At 41.7% G+C, this 18,260-nt stretch overlaps 1 pseudogene; it reads left to right on the top strand.

Moving 5' to 3' along the window:
- The window catches only part of LOC147428971 (uncharacterized), a 28,529-nt pseudogene extending 10,895 nt beyond the window's left edge, over positions 1 to 17,634 (top strand).
- Positions 17,635 to 18,260: the final 626 nt, after the last annotated feature.

Genomic DNA, 18,260 nt, shown 5'->3' with positions numbered 1-18,260 from the left:
ATGTTATATTAAAAACAAAGAACTAAACTAACAGGGATTATAAGAACCTTAAAACTGATTTAACACATAATTTTTCACATAACTCAGCAAGAGTTGGCATTCTCATCACTAAAGATGTGAGAGTTTACTTCCGGCGGTGACGCTGCCTCATCTCCATCCACATCTGACGACAGCAATTGGCCCTTTGGACCGTTCTTGCTCTTGTTACTAACTTTGAAGTTGCTGTTGAATGACTAGAGGTTGTCTAGATGTTCATTGTCGGGGATGTAGTGACTCTTGCTGCCCTGAAGATCCACCTTCTTCCCTATCTTTTGAAGACATTTCACCAGTACTTTTGGATCGACGGACCCACCATGAGTGAAGGCAGCAATACCCTATATTCCATTGAGGGCTTTCTTCACCCACTTCATGCAGGCATCGCAGTCTATGGAGACCTAAATCTAATCTAATATAACGAAAATCGAAATCTAGAGTAAATAAACGTAAATCTAACTAAAAATAAATCTAAATCTAATCTAATTTAACTTAAATAAACCTAAATCTAATTTAACGTAAGTCTACATCTAACCTAATCTTTAACGTCTTTTAGGATAGTTTCCTACGACGTTATAACTCTCTTCTTCTTGTGTGTGTGCGCGTGTGTGGATGTGTATGCCAATAAAAAGAGATAAATGGTATAACCTTTCTATCACCCATGCCAAGTATGATAGATTGGTTATGCCATTTCCCTCTTGAATAATAGGTCTTGAGTTCAACTCCTCGTCGGCTAGATCTTTAGGTCTTTTAATTTTAATTAGTTTCCTACGACGTTAAATTAGTTTCTCTCTCTTTCTCTCTCAATGTGTGTGCGTTTTTTTGTTTATGCATGTTTTCTCTCTCTTTTCCTCTCTGTGTGCGTTTTTTGTTTATGCATGTTCTCTCTCTCTTTTCCTCTCTCAATGTGTACGTTTTTTGTTTATGCATGCTCTCTCTCTCTCTCTCTCTCTCTCTCTCTCTCTCTCTCTCTCTTTTCCTCTCTCAATGTGTGTGTGCATTCTTTGTTTATGTATGTGTGTGTGCGTTTTTGTTTATGTTTGTACTCTTTCTCTCTCTCTCTCTCTCTCTCTCTCTCTCTCTCTCTCTCTCAAAAGCACTATGTGTGTGTGTGTGTGTGTGTGTGTGTGTGTGTGAGAGAGAGAGAGAGAGAGAGAGAGAGAGAGAGAGGGAGAGAGAAAGAGGGGAAGGGAACATGAGAGTGAGGAGAGGGAAGGAGCATACCTGGCTCTCCTTCCTCTCCTCGTGTGTGTGTGTGTGTGTGTATGGAGAAGAAAGAGAGAGAGAGAGAGAGAGAGAGAGAGAGAGAGAGGGAGAGCGTTACCTGCTCCTTGCTTGAGAGCGCCGAAAAACTCAGATCTGAGATCTGAGATCTGAGATCTGAGTTTTTGGGTGCCTTCCTCTCCTCGTGTGTGTGTGTGTGTGTGTGTGTGTGTGGAGAAGAAAGAGAGAGAGAGAGAGAGAGAGAGAGAGAGAGAGAGAGAGAGAGAGAGAGAGAGAGAGAGAGAGAGAGAGAGAGAGAGAGAGAGAGAGCGTTACCTGCTCCTTGCTTGAGGGTGCCGAAAAACTCAGATCTGAGATCTGAGTTTTTGGGCTCTCTCTGTTTTTTTTTTTAACCCCAGCCGGCGTCGCTATGAGCGTCGCAAATTTACAAGTAAATTTGCGACGCTCATAGCGACGCCGGGATTTTTTTTTTTGAGCGTCGCTAATATGAATAGCCTCTTGTAGTGTAGTCGAAGGAGAGAGAGAGAGAGAGAGAGAGAGAGAGAGAGAGAGAGAGAGAGAGAGAGAGAGAGAGAGAGAGAGAGAGAGAGAGAGAGAGAGAGAGAGAGAGAGAGAGAGACTTGGCGACAGATTTAGAAAGAGGAGAGAGAGCATTGGCTTTTGATCGCAGTGTATAGAGATTGTTGGTGTTGTGTTTTTTTTTAATAAGCCCTTGTTGTATTTTTTAATGGGCTTTCCACTTATTAAGTGGATGGTCGGTCACCTTTAAAAAAATATGTGCACTTGGACAAAACTGAATAAAACTTAGTGAGCTAAAAATTGATGCTACACAGGCACATTCCAAGCATCCTCGGGTGTAGTTCTCAAGCACAGATGCAATTCAAATAGAGATTCCTTGCGGGAAAGCGTCTGCTTTTCCCAGAAAACATGTTAAAATATTTTGCTTTTTTAGGAAAAGCTTCCCAGAACCTATCTTTATTCTTGTGCTTCCATCTTTACGCGTATTCCCCTTTCCAGTTCGGGTTTTATGCCAGAAAAACGGAATATTCCCTTTTCGTTGGGCCCGTCACCCATTAAGTGACGCATCAGGAATATCCGATTCCCGGTCTTTCCTACCGAACTAATGGTACAAGCCCTTCTCAATGCTTAATGTCACCCTTTATATGACATATCAAAGTTGCCATTTCTTGATGGATTTTTAATCATTCGAGTAGATCTACAGTTCCTAACCTTACGGTTCAAGTGCACATATTTAAATATTCTAATTTCAAAAGAAATCACTCAAAAAAACAAGCAAATAGTCCATTTAGCAACATATCACTGGTTTCTAAACAATTGTCCTCAACTGTAGTGCTTGTACATATCCTTCCAAAATCTTAGGATAGGATGCTAATTCTTGCTCGGTCATCCACTTAGCGTCTAAAGTAGAATAATTCTTGAACTTTATCAAATACTTGTGCGTAATCTTCCCGGACTTAAGTGACCGCTCCTGATGATGAATTATCTGCTTCGATTGAAATATTTCTTTTGTTTCCTCAACCTCAAGAGGTTCCTTAGCGATAGCTTGACTTGGAGGTGGCCCCTTATATGGATGGAGTAAACTAACATGGAAAGTATTGTGGATCTTCCAATCAGATGGTAAATCTAATCAGAATGTCACATAGTTCACTTCGTCAATTATCTTAATCGGCCCATAATAATGATTGGAAAGTTTTACCACTTTTCCTCTATGAGTCGCTTGTTTCTTTAGTATTGCCTTCTCAAACTTGAGTAAGACTAATTGACCGACTATTAAGGCCAGACTCCATATGTGCTTCTCTGCAGCTTTGTTATGTTTTTCCTAAGAACGCAAAATTGCTCTATTAACTTGCCCATAGACTGTGCCCAAATCTCCGACAAACTCATCTGCTATAAAAAACTTATCCTTAGTGACAATGATCGGTGGAAGCAAAGGCTTACCATAGATGTCATAGTAAGTAATATCTAATTCTCCTAAATGATTGTCTCATGTTAAACTAATTATTTAATATGGGGAAGTACCAGGGGAGATAAAGATAGAATATTGATTAAGCTGGCAGTCCGGCCACAATAGGGATCCAAAGGAGGGAAAATAGGGATCCAGAGGGGGGGGGGAGGGGGGAGAATCTGCAAAAGAGCAATGTACAAACGATGGGCTTCAAAGACCCTAAGGTTCAGCCTATTAAGACTTCCAAAATGCTAAGGTTCCAAAATTCAATGCAAAGTCCAATGGTCAAACTTATGGAAATTGGATGCCTTTGAGAAGACCAAAAAAGTCTTTGCAAATCCCTAGATGGGAGGGGGCGATCCCTTTTAGTAGGGGATGAGAGAGAAACACACACACACACACACACACACACACACACACACACACACACACACACACACACACACACACACACACACTCGCAAGCCCTTTACACAAAGGGAATAGGGGACACATGTCAGCTCCCTAGCCCAGTTGCCCCCAAGATGTAGTCAAATCCTTTTGGATGGCCATAGAGGTGGACCAATGAGAATTAGGCTAGAGTACTTTTAGTTTAATTCATTTAAAAACACTTGATAAAATAACCAATAGAAATTAACCTCTCTAGAAGACTATTGGGCAGTCTCCCAAGGGGTCTAATGAGCATTTAGCAGCCCAATGGCTTGCCTGATTCCTATTGGCCAGAAGACTAAGGGATCCAATGAAAAATTAATTGATTTATTTAATTACCTAAAGCTCTCATAGAAGAGAAAAGGGGGACACATGTCAGAAGGCTAGCCTTTATGCTTCTAAATTCTTATTGGCTAAGACTGGCATGAGCCATTGGGGTGCCAACATGAGTAAAATGCAAGAGGGGTCGACCAAGAAAGAGAGAGAGAGTGGGCTGATTTTGGCAAGGCATTATCACACACACACTCACACAATCTCATAAGTGAATCAAGAAGACTCTCTCTCCTTCTCTAGCTTTAATGGAAAGCTCATCATTTACTCCAAGCTTGTGAGAAGGGAGGCTAAGACCAACAACCCTTGGCTTTGTGATGCAAATCCAACCAAGAGCCAAGCTTCAATGCATGCTCACCTCCTCTACCAGCTAATTACTAAGCTATGCTAAGCTTTTATGATTATGTGAGTAGATATACTTCTTTCTCATAAGAATACTCCTTCTTCCTCTCAATCTACTCTCATACCCCGCTAACTCTCACCATCTTTGAAGGTGTGAGAGGTCTTGGGTCTGAGACCGTGAGGGAATTGATATTGTGTTTTATAAGTGTGTGCATGGTGCTTGAAGCGTCCATCTTCATTGCACCAACAAGTTACTGAAGGAACATAAAGTATTGTATTGTAAAATGTCTCCTTTGATGGGGGAAACCTATACTTCAAAGCCTTTTGGAGGGGGGACCGTCTCCATGTAAATGCGGTCCTCAATTGTTGTCAATAGCTTAATTTCTCTCTCTTTTGAAGTATTGTTTATGCCTATCTAACTAGGTTTTATGTTTTTTGTTGCTCTCTCCATCCAAGCACTCTTGCTATGCTCATTAGGACCCTATTCTAATGAAATGCTCACTATGTTCATGTTATTTTCCGCTACACACAAGTTACTACGCCATTAAACGTTACATTGGTATCAAAGCACAAGGTTTCTCTTTTCTTGCTCAAGAAGGGAGGTCTTCAAGCTAGCTAAAAATGGTTGGTATTATTAATTTCAATTGAGTAAGTGTCAGGACAAGGGTCCTACAGGGCAAGGCCCAACCTAGGGGGTCAAGGACCTAGGCCAAGGGCCGGCTGGACTAGTGCGGACTGGGGATCCGCTTAGGGCAAGTGCTAGGAGCTAGCCTATATAAGGGGCGTAGGGAGGAGGATCCCAAGTTCAGTTACCCTAGGTCTTATATTGGTATCAGAGCTCAGGGAGGGAGGTGAGAGCTATGGAGGAAGGGGAAGGACTCTCTCTCTTTGGTCTCTCTCTCTCTCTCTCTCTCTCTCTCTCTCTCTCTCTCTCTCTCTCTCTCTCTCTCTCTCTCTCTCTCTCTCTCTCTCTCTCTCTCTCTCTTTCATGAGAGTTTCCATGGAGGGCAAGAGGCCGATCCAGGCCATGGGTAGGATCCCTTAGCAGTCGAGGCCGGGAAAGAAGAGCATACAGGGCCGCGGGAAGCCCGCTTGCACACACATAGTGGGCGGAATTGCCTAGCGGGAAAACGGCCCTTGATAGGCTTGATGGAGTCGCCTTGGTGGCGCCAGGACATCTCATAGGCTCGCCCGCAACGAAGACCCATGGAGGGTGCCATCAACGGTTTACAGTAACTCCTTGATGGCTTTGTGCAACGCGCCATGGCCAGGTAAAATTATACGTTAACTTTTAATTTTTTTTGGAATCCAAGGTTGGGCGCCCTATTTTGGGCACCCACTTTTGCTAAGGGCTGCAGCCCATGCTATGCAAGGACGCACCCCATGGATGAACCAAACAACCATGCTTGTTGCATGGAATCATGCGGGCCAAGGGCCACCGTCTTGGGCTCTCAGATTTTCTGCAGAAAGCTGAGAAGGCATCCATGTTGGCATGCTACACTGGTTGATGGCGTCTCATCAATTGCGGGCACATTACATAAAGTATGGAATATCCGAGCCAGTAGCGGACTTGGTTCTGCGTTGTGATTATCCCAGGTATGGTAGCGGATATGGTTCTCCACTACGGTGCTCACAAGTATCAGCAAAGGATCCCCACTTACGATCTCAAAGCTTCATCATGAGACTGCTTGAAGAATTTACCGTGCGGACTGGCCTGATAGCTTAATCTCTTTTGTTTACAAAAATGGCAGCTCAGGTATGCTTTGTTTGTGCTATTGATGTAAATGTTTTATGCTTTGAGTATGGAAACTATTAGGGAGCACATGTTCAAGTGCCCTTGAGTTGACCCAAGAAGTCGACAGGCCTCTATTTCCATACTTCGGTGTTTTCGTTTTGCTAGGGCATAGCTCCTAGGCAAATTTTTCCAGACCCGATACACTCTTGCTATTCCATTGTTCTCCAAACTGCATGGCAATGGGTGCACATCGCAAGAGGCAGCTACATGCAATCAAGAAGGGAAGGACATGCAAAGGCTATGAGCTGAAATCAAGATGGGAAAGTCCCCATCTTGAATTTGTAACAAATGCCAAGGCTAGGAGCCGCATTCGAGACGGGAAAAGTCCCCGTTCCAGCTTGAGAAGTCGGCGCGGGTTTCTCTCTATCGCATTCTAGATCTTCATTTTTGCTCAGATATGGTTCCTCGACAAAGTTTTCCAGAGGTTCTGTCAATTTCGACAAATCTATCAGGTCAAGGACAACCGAAATCAAGCCAAGCAGGTACACAATACTTATTTTGCAAGTTTTTTTGCTTTTCAGTACATGGGGCCAATTCAACAAGGTCAATTATTAGTAAATGCTCAACAACGTCGACTTTCTTTTGCTCTATAAATTGGCAAGCATATCTCGCATAGAAGTATTTATGTGAAGCACGGCTTTCATAATTGCCCAATTTCGTATTGAGACTTCGCAGGTTCGGCATATGGTTTGACCATACAAAATTGCGAAGAAATAGGCAAGGTGTTTGTAGGTTAATTCATATTGCAGGGTATTTCATTATGTACCAGACAGATGTATAGGATATACGATGGCGTCTGTGCAGATATGGCTATAAGCCATTTTGGAATGAGTTTTTCCTTCCAAATTTCATGACAACTGGTTACAGCAATGACCAGGGAATCACAGATCACTGCATCCCTACTAGTCTAAAACTGTGCAAGGCACTTATAGTTTTGGTTCTCACACTATAGGCCATCACTCTCCACAAGGGATTAAAATTCTGCATGCAAGGCATGCGAGGGCGATGGCTTCAATTCTACCACTTCATGCATTACACTTCCGCTATCACACTTGCAACTTTGTCAAGGACAATCACAACCCCGCCAAGGCCGGTGGATCGGACAGCGTTTTGTGTTTTTCTGTTACCTCTCTCGATGAGACAATCATACCGAAAAACTGGGGAATGCTTATATGATAAGTTGCAAGTCAGGCTTAAGATGCGTAAGAACACATAGCTTGGGCACACACTCTGAAAACTTAAGCAAAGTTCCTCAACCTAGCATGCTCTTCTGTTCGTTCTGCATCTCTTTCTCTAAGGAACAAAATGAAAATTTTCTACGAAGTTTGGTTTCATGTTTCACTACTAAGCGAAGATGCTCTAAAACTCTCAGCTAGAAATTAGGCAAGGTGCCATCCATATTAGTCTTCATACGACTGAACACTAATTTCCATGATGGTTAGGAACCACGCACGGTGGCTAAGAGCCATTGCTAAACCTAGGATAAGATCCACTTGTTGGTATTCCTTGGATGATTGTTCTCAAGATTGAACAACACTACCCAGTGGATTACACATTGACGTTAATTGACAAGCAAGCATCTTGTCATTACGAATGTTTAGGGTGTCATTTTTTGCACTATATGTTGTTAGTGCAAGTTTTTGCTAATCTTACAGGGTGAAAGCATGTTAACCTATCGCGCTTTTTGTGCTAGTTAGCAGTTTCAAGTTAGCACATCTTCAAAAAGTTGGGCGTCCGGTAAATTTTTTACAAATAATATCAAAATTTGGCGGAGGTTGTACATTTGGATTCCTTGTTTCAAGTGCTTTCTATTGATATATCATATGTCATAGATCTTGGAGATGTAGCTCAAGTTATTGTACTAGTTCGCATATGTCAAAATTGTGCTAGTTAGCATTGTTCGGGACATGAAAAAGCATGACAAGTTAACATGCTTTCAGACTACACTCACACCAGCTGCTCTCTACCACGGAGTATAGACGCAACAATCAGTTGTGACAGCATGGCTGTCCATAAGAGCTTGGCAATTCACTTGTGTGGATTTCATGCTCTATCTCTAGCACTACGGCGTGTCTATGGACATACTGTTTTGGGGTAAGACCCGTTGCTGCATCACCCCATAGGCATTATGGATCACAGTTTGATATGCATAGTTGATCTCTCCCAGTTCTACTTTCAAGGAAAGACTTCCACAATCTACCACGCGGTAGCGACCGAACACACTTTTCAAGTTGTTTCCAATCATTCTGTACACGGTTGACTATGTTGGTTACCGTTATCTGCTAGTTGAGTAGTTTCTACAAGGCATCTTACCAAGGGGTTTGACTACGTAGATTCTAAATCCAAGGGAACGGTTTGCAAGGGCAACACCCCAGGTTCCCAGTGCAAGGATGTTTGTTTTTTTTTCGGTAGGGGACGTGCTCCTCTCCATTTGAATACGGGTAAGTGAACATTACGTTCAAATTTCCAGGTACGCATCTATTGATTTGGTTTTATTCCATTTTTAGTATGCTTTTCTTGGTTTTTCAAAACAAATAAGTACGCTTGAATGTTACGGAGACATGCCAAGGGCATGTCGGCACAAAGTATTTTGGACCCAGTGTCCAATCTATCTTTCTGCCTTATATTGTTAGGAACCTACTGGTAGGGTTCAATTTGGCACATGTTGTCACATGGGATACAACATGGTCTAGGAACTCAAGGAGTTCGGTTTAGCCAGTGGAGCAAGACTAATGAGAGTCCCTCTCACTCCCGTCGTAGAGTGTTTGCAGTTACCTCCACACACATGTACATCTTGTACTTGAAGGATGTCCTTTTTTACACATCCTTACATGAGACATATTCCACATGTGGAGAATATGAGTCTCTGGACTGACAATGGCGCCATTATTTAAATTATGTGTCACGACAAAGTCCCTAGGTGCTGGTCACATCTGTTTTCTAGACCATTTTTTAGCACGACGTATCATGAGCAATTTCGTGGCCAGAAAATGTCGGATACTTAGAATGACTTGTTAAGGTACAAGTACTGCTAAACAACATTACAGATGGTTGTTTATACATATAGCAAGGCTATAAGTTGTTAATGAAAAGTTTCATTGTATGTACCTAGAAGTGATCAATGTTTCACCTTCTACTGTGATTCAGACGTTTCAGCAAGGCTTGCAAAAGATTGCAAGTAAAAGTATTTAGTTTCTTTTCAGAACTATTTAGATTCCTTTCAATGTGGGCTAGGCGCATCACATTTTTCCATAAGTATTGGCAAGGACTATTATGGATATACAGGTTCGGGTTAGTTTTTGCTAAATGCATGCACACTAGGTGTTATGGGTCCTAGTGTTTAGCAAAGGCTAATTTGGAACGGCATCCATATTCCTCAGGTTGTTGCTTATGAAGCATTTTTCACTCTATGTTCACTCTCTTTTGGAATACTTTTGGGTCTACTAATGCCCAATAGAGGTCATGGCTCGGTTTGGGTGTTTGTGGATTTTGTCAAGTTAACCACTATGGTTATTTCGGACATTGTTGATTCCTCACCAATGTTAAACACTACTGTGATTCCCCGTTTGCCAGTCATCTGGAACGACTGTTTGTAAACCGTGAGGAAAACACACCTCAGTACTATCAGTTATCCAAGGGGATAGGCAGATTACAAAGAGTAATCTTGTGCTAAATGATCTGCTAAGAGCATACGTTAGCACAACGCATTTTTGAATAGATGATTTTCTCCCTATTCTAGAATTTGCTTAAGTACGATTTTCGACTTTGAACACCTCTTGTGGTGGGGTTGGAGATTGTGTCAATACTTTCATACGTCAAGGACTTACGAGGTGTGCTGACAAAGTATGTTGGCAAGTAACCTTCATTAGGGAAGAACCTGTAGTTCTATGTGTTCCAATATGTTCAAAAGTCTGCCATAAGGACACACCCTACTATACTTCTTCGTAGTTATGAAGCTTTTTAAGATACTCACACAAGTTGGAAATCTGGCTCTCAACTTTAGGGACAGTTGCACCAAGGTTTCCTTGAATTATTCCAGTACCTTCAGAAGATCTAAACACTGGTTATGCCTTTGGGAACTCTTCGTTATGGTTTCTCCTTTATAGTACTCAAGTGAGTTATAAATGGAGTTACCATTTAGACCCAAGTGGTTGCAAACGGACAACAATGTTGAAAATCAAGATATTGCTCTTGGTTTCATTGAACCTCCTCACTGCACCAATTATTGGTCATACAGACAACTGGCTCATTTATGGGACGTCAATAAAGAGAACATCAGTATTCTTAAGAAGATATTACTACTTGTGTTTTCGAGGATGAAAACTCTTTCATAAGGGGGGAGTAATGTCAGGACAAGGGTCCTACAGGGCAAGGCCCAACCTAGGGGGTAAGGGACCTAGGCCAAGGGCTGGCTGGACCAGTGCGGACTGGGGATCCGCTTAGGGCAAGTGCTAGGAGCTAGCCTATATAAGGGGCGGTAGGGAGGAGGATCCCAGAGTCCTATGGGGCTTGCCTATGGCTTAACCACTATTTAGCTATTTTTAGAAGCTTGACACGAGCCGGCATTGTATTGGTGTTAAAAGAAACTCTCTTCTATTTAATGCAATTAATGATGTTGGAGCCACGGGTACAGTAGCTTGAGTGCTTTTCTAAAGGGGTAAAGAGGAGTAGCAACTAGGGCTTGAAGTGCCGAAGTACACCTAAAAGTTGTTAGAATGGCTGACAATAGTAAAGAGAGTGAAATTAATGTTGATAGCTTTGATTTTGCTAATGAGCAGGCTACTAATGATGCCCCTATGCTTGTTAACTACGTTGTTTCTAGGCTTCAACAAGCCATGGGCAATCCATTCCTCCAAAGTGAAGTGCAACGGCAGCTTCGTGCTCATGGGATTCTCCAAACTCCCCACCATGAAGAGAGAGTACCTAGGAAGCCTCCTTGTGAGACTTCCAAAAGAGTTTTCTCTCCGATTCGGGAAGAAGAAGAGGATCCATACGAAGGGATCAAAAATTTACTTCTTGATGACGCATCTCCTTCCCAGAGGAGAACTCAAGAGCCACCACCAAAATAACGAGAAAGAAGTGAGTCTCCTGCCACCTCGATGGAGATGGCTCCACAAAGATGGAGGGCAAAACGCTCTCCATCACCTCCTAAATGGAGAAGACCATCACATACTTCTCCACACCATAATTCAAAGAGGGATGATAGAAAACAAAAGAAGAAAAAGGCGAGAAAGAGGTCACCCCCTTCTCCATCTTCTTCATCCTCTTCCTCTTACGAAGAAAGTGACGGTGCAGACAAGGACGAACAAGGCAAGAAAAAGACGAGAAAGAGGTCACCCTCTTCTCGATCTTCCTCAAATTCTTCATCTTCTAAAGAAAGCGATGGTGCAACTCTTGAACCACCAAAAAGAAGAGGCCATAGGAAATCCTATGCCGCGTGGAAGAGGTCGTCCTTTGATGACGTTATCGTCTACTCTAATTCATTAGAAGAACACAAGCAACATCTCTAGGTAATATTTCAAGTCTTATGAGAGAATAAACTTTATATTAATAAAAAGAAAGTGAGTTTTTTATAGAAGAGATTTAGTGTTTAGGTCATATTATCTCTCAAGATGGCATCCAAATGGATCCATCAAAGCTAGAGATAATAAAAGGATGGCCTAATCCAAGGAATTCATGAACTAAGAAGCTTTATAGATATGTGTGCATACTATAGACGCTTCATAGAAAAGTTATCACAAATCACGGGACCATTACATGACATAACAAAGAAAAATGCAAGGTATACATGGTCTGCCAAGGAGAACAATGTATGCATCTCATGCTCCTCCTTATGCGGGACATAGAGGGATTCAGTCTACCCTAAAAGGGATTGAAACATATTTCTATTGGCCTGCCATGTAAGAAAACATACAAGAGTATGTTTCTAAATGTGTGGTATGCCAAAAGACAAAGTTTGATAGAGGGAAGCAACCTGGTTTGCTTCAACCTTTGCCAATCCCTAATTCACCATGGGAGAGCATATACATGGATTTTATCTTTGGATTGCCCAAGTCTATCCATGGGAATACGAGAATATGGACGATAGTAGATAGGTCCAGCAAACAAGCTCATTTTATACCTGTCAAAAAGACTATCAAAGCCCATCAAATGGCAATCCTCTTCATATCACAAATCTTCAAGTACCATGGCTTGCCGATGTCCATAGTGTCAGATAGATATCCTAGAATGAATAGTAATTTCTGGAAGGGTCTCTTTAAGAATGTAGGGACAAGGCTAAACTTCTCTTTGGCCTATCACCCGCAAACGGATGGCCAAAGTGAAATAGCTAACCTAACAATTCTTGATCTACTAAAAGCCTACATAACGGAAGTAGATCAAAGGTCCCAATGGGAGAAGTACTTACCTTTAGTGGAGTATGCCTACAATAATACTGTACATACTTCCACGGTAAAAGCACCTTTTGAGATAATTGAGGGAAGATAAAAAATTCCCCTGCTACTTAAGTTACATGGAAAGATCTTCGTTGCAGATGAGTATAGTTGAGACCAACAAGAATCTTTCCAAAAAATTAAGGATGCTATCTCTATCTTACAACAAAGGCAAAAGGCTGTTGGCTGATAAGCACAGAATAGCCCAAATCTTTAAAGAAAATGATTAGGTCTGCTTAAATTCCCCAAGGCTCGATTAAGGCACACGACAGGAAAGAATCCTACGGGACACCAAAAGTACTATGCTAAGTTAGAAAAAAGGTACTATGGTCCCTTCCAGATTCTTAGACCAATCAATGACATGGCTTATCAACTCAAGTTGCCCAGTCATTGGCTCATACTTAATGCTTTTCATGTGAGCCTACTAAAGCCTTACAAAGGACAACCACCTCAAGAACCAACTATTGAAGACCCATCGGAGATCGACGACCAAGAAGAGGTGCTACAGCCCGAGTCCATTCTCCAACATGAAGACAAGGTATTGAGAGGAGGTAAGATTATCCGACGGTATCTAATTAAGTTTAAGAACTATCCTCTTGAAGATGCTAGATGGATGCAAGGCATACAATTAAAGGATAGCCTAAACCTTGTCAATGCTTACAATGCTTCCGTAGAGTAAGAAAATGTACAAATGTTTAAAATGAACAAAGTTTTTGTCTTATAAGACTCTCTTTTTCTTTATTGTGCACAAATGTTAAGTAGTATGCATGCTTAGAATCAAGTTTGTGGAGACGACGTCTTCCAAACACCAAGTAGAGCTTGTCACTCTACTATGGAAGATTGATAGGACTAATGTGCAAACATGCTTGCGGCAGCTTAGGCTCTCAAGTGCGAAATGGATTAGTCATCCACTCTGGAATGATGTCATAGGGTAAGATAGGGATCCTCTACCCGCTAGAAAAAAGACTAATGAATAGGCTTTATCTTCTCTACCCCATAGTCGAGGACGACTATGATTTCAAGAGAGAGGTAATGTCATAAAAACTAATAACTAAATCTCCTAAATGATTTTCTCATGTTAAACTGATCATGTAATATGGAGAAGTACAAGGGGAGAAAAAGCTAGAATATTGGTTAAGCTGGCAGACCGGCCATAGTAGGGATCTAAAGGAGGAAATATAGGGATCCAAAGAGGGGGCCATCTGCAAAAGAGCAGTGTACAAACAATGGGCTTCAAAGACCCTAAGGTTCAGCCCATTAAGACTTCCAAAATGCTAAGGTTCCAAAACTCAATGTAAAGTCTAATGGTCAAACCTTAGGAAAATTGGATGCCTTTGAGAAGACCAAAAAAGTCTTTGCAAATCCCTAGATGGGAGGGGGCGAGCCCTTTTAGTAGGGGATGAGAGAGAAACACACACACACACACATACACACCCACACGCATACACACTTGCAAGCCCTTTACACAAAGGGAATAGGGGACACATGTCAGCTCCCTAGCCCAGTTGCCCCCAAGATGCATTCAAATCCTTTTGGATGGCCATAGAGGTGGACCAATGAGAATTAGGCTAGAGTAATTTTAGTTTAATTCATTTAAAAACACTTGATAAAATAAACAATAGAAATTAACCTTTCTAGAAGACTATTGGACAGTCTTCCAAGGGGTCCAATGAGCATTCAGCAGCCCAATGGCTTGCTTGATTCCTATTGGCCAGAAGACTAAGGGATCCAATGAGAAATTAACTGATTTATTTAATTACCTAAAGATCTCATAAAAGGGAAAAGGGGGACACATGTCAGAAGGATAGCCATTATGCTTCCAAATTCTTATTGGCTAAGCCTGGCATGAGCCTTTGGGGTGCCATCATGAGTAAAATACAAGAGGGGTCGACCAAGAGAGAGAGAGAGAGTGGGCTGATTTTGGCAAGGAATTATCACACACACACACTCACAATCTCATGTGTGAAGCAAGAAGACTCTCTCTCCTTATCAAGCTTTAATGGAAAGATCATCATCTACTCCAAGCTTGTGAGAAGGGAGGCCTACACCAACAACTCTTGGCTTTGTGATGCAAATCCAACCAAGAGCCAAGCTTCAATGCATGCTCATCTCCTCTACCAGCTAATTACTAAGCTATGCTAAGATTTTATGATTATGTGAGGAGATATACTTCTACGCTATGCTATGCTATGCTAAGATTTTATGATTATGATTATGAGCCAATGGTGTGCCAACATGAGTAAAATGTAAGAGGGATCGAGAGAGAGAGAGAGAGAGAGAGAGAGAGAGAGAGAGAGAGAGAGAGAGAGAGAGAGAGAGAGAGAGAGAGAGAGAGAGAGAGAGAGAGAGAGAGAGAGAGAGAGAGAGAGAGAGAGAGAGAGAGAGAGAGAGAGAGAGAGAGATAGTGCCAGCATCCATCATGAGAGACAGGGACAAAGAGAGAGACAGAGAGGGACAACAGCTCAGAGAGCAGCACACAGGGTGACAATGCAGAGGGTATTGTTGCCCGCATATACCTACAGGTATGAGAGAGAGACAGAGAGTAGTGTTGTGTGTGTTTGTGTGAATGCTAAACTCAAAATGGTATTTTATTGGTACTGATACACAAGCTTAGATGTCAACCCTCCAAAAATTTGACACGTTTCCACAATGGCGCTTGGAGACGATTCTATGTTCAGCTAAACATCTTATGCGTGCCATAATGACACTTTGTCCCAAATGTGTGTGTACGTGTGTGTCCCTATGTGTGATATAAAATATTTTTAATGTTGTGGTTAAAATTAGAGCTCCTGTGTGCACAATGGCACGCGGATATCATTCTAACAATCTTTAGATCGTTCCTGTGGCCATAATGCCACTCAGAGAGAGAGAGAGAGAGAGAGAGAGAGAGAGAGAGAGAGAGAGAGAGAGAGAGAGAGAGAGAGAGAGAGAGAGAGAGAGAGAGAGAGAGAGAGAGAGAGAGAGAGAGAGAGAGAGAGAGAGAGAGAGAGAGAGAGAAGAACTTTAATGTTGTGGTAAAAAAATTGAGCTCTTGTATGCACAATGGCGCACGGATATCATTCTATCACTCGCTAAATCGTTCTTGCATGCCATAATGCCACAAAGAGAGAGAGAGAGAGAGAGAGAGAGAGAGAGAGAGAGAGAGAGAGAGAGAGAGAGAGAGAGAGAGAGAGAGAGAGAGAGAGAGAGAGAGAGAGAGAGAGAGAGAGAGAGAGAGAGAGAGAGAGAGAGATAGATTGGCTTACATGTAAATGGCAAGAACAAAGGCGACTGCGAGAAAGGCTAGCAAATTAGGACCAGGTTTGGCTGCTAAATTAGGAGGAAGATCTACCAGTAAAAAGAAGAGACCAAGAAAGCCCATGAAAATCTTGAATGCTCCAAGGATGAATAGGCTACAAAGACACATCAGATTGTTTAGGGAAATGAGGAAGGCTTAGAAATGTATCAAGCTTCTAGTACCAAAGCTTCCACTTCAAAGACTAGTGAGGTCAATATGTGAGGAAGCATGTTTTGGGACCATAAGGTGGAAACCTGTTGCATTGCTAGCACTACAAGAGGCAACATAAGATTTTCTGCTGGAATATTTCAATGACATAACAATTGTTGCATCACATGCACATAGGGTAACGATTATGGACAATGATAGTGAAACTCTGAAAAGAGTAAGGTGGAGATACAATAAGCTGCTCCAGCCCAATAAATTTCTAGATAATAAACTAAGGAAAATTTTGCTTATTCCTCCATCAAAGCCAGAGGCGGTGAAGATTGTAGAAGCCACCCACGATGTGAAAACCAAGGCAAGGGCTAAGTAGGAAAATCAGTGTGCAGAGGAGATAAATAAACATAAAGAGAAGGAAAAGGCAATACATGCTATAGAAGAAGAGGTTAATAGCTACCACATTGTTACACACGAAATAGATGTCAGCAACAACAACAAAATTTTGTCATCTATGGAGGAAGGACTAATAGTAGATATACAACTAGAAGATAGTATAAGAAGACTTGCATTAGATTCTATGGATATCAATATATTGCGGGATCTAGATGCTCAAATCACAGATTCAATTGTATATATCATCCTGAAGTAAGATGCTTTCACTAGCTCTAGCATACTTTTATTCATCCATGAGGCTAGAGACTAACAACATCAAATTATGTTGTAGTTTGATAAAGAGCCATCTACCTCCACAAAGCCATGCATAAATATATATATTGGATTCCTAGATTTCTTCCTTTCTCGGAATGAAAATATCCCCTATCAGCACATTCGAGAAGTCGCTGCTCATTGTCCAATGTTGCAAGTAACAACCATAATTTCTCCCTATGAGAGCAACCGCCACACAGGAGCCTCGTTTGCATTGAACTTGACAAGCCAGCTGTCTGGACTTTAAACGTAATTCAAGGAACGCATCCAAAATTGAGATTGTGAGTATTGTAAATAATTATTGGTTTCATTTTTTTTATAGAAAATGGAGACAGTTATTGTGTTGGGTTCATACCAACTCCTCCTGCTTGTTGCATATGCATTAAAAGACTGCTGCACGTATATGGAAGGCTATGCTGAAATCTAGAGCTATACAGGTCAAAAATTATGGAAGTCACAATGCCTTTACAGAATGATGGAAGCTATGTATGGAGATGCCTCCTCCATGCTGAGTATATAATGCAGAGCTTTTTTGCATTAAAGCCATTCATGTCAAAGGTATGCATTTTAGACAGCATTACTATAAAATTGTGATAGTTTGGACAAAAATGTGTCGCAGTTCCTTTTTGTTTTTGTTTTGTCTTTTGCAAAGTCCATTGGAGAGTACCGATACCGTGCCACCCTAATCCAACATCTGCTCGCAATTTCACATATCGTGAGCATGGATGCATAACAAACCCTATTGGATTACCACATTGTAAAGTTAATGATGACTGTTGATGGACTGCAAAAAATAGATTCCATAAGGGCAGTTGAGAAAGGACAGGAACAAGAGGAGGAAGGGACTTCTGACAAGAGAAATGCTGCAGAGGGAGAGTTTGATAAGGAGAAAAATCCAAATGAGGGGAATCCCACACAAGAGAAAGATCACACAGATTGAGGGGCTCACAAAGAAATAAATGTTGAAACTCCCTCTATGCTTGGAGGGTTTCTAAAAGATGAAGTTTATGCAGAGGGAGGGGCTAAGAAAGAACACTCTAACCCTCAAGCAATAGAGCATACCTCTGCCACACCTCCACCTATTGAGCTTGAAAATCAAGAGGTTTTTATGTCTCACATACAAACAAATCATAGCACATTAGAAGCAAATTCAGGTGCAATGGAGCCCTCAACACTGGAGACACAAGAGTCTCAAATAGCAGAAGAACAAGAGAAGACGCTCCAGGATGTCAACACTAGACAAGACAACCTCGATGGCAGGAAAACCCAATATGGACCTTTGCTAGACATCCCTATGATTGTTGCGGTAATAAATTATATTAAAGAATATGGACGTCAATGGATTGTTGTTGTTTTGGGAGCTGTATGATCCCCACGTAGAAGTTGTCAACCTGCATAACTTTAGGATATGAGATCACAAAGTCATTGTGCATCCAAGAACCAAGGAATTTATACAGTTTCTACTTCCAAGGTTGCGGGTTGCGATATGGTCCTCTATGTTGCAGAGAAACCTCAATCCCCTTGTAAATATGGTTTTGCAACGTAGCGGGAATTGAACGTTCACAA

This window comes from Adiantum capillus-veneris, chromosome 22 (genome assembly GCF_014529385.1).
Source record: "Adiantum capillus-veneris isolate H3 chromosome 22, ASM1452938v2, whole genome shotgun sequence".
Lineage (NCBI taxonomy): Eukaryota > Viridiplantae > Streptophyta > Polypodiopsida > Polypodiales > Pteridaceae > Adiantum > Adiantum capillus-veneris.
This window is presented reverse-complemented; position numbering and strand designations above follow the sequence as displayed.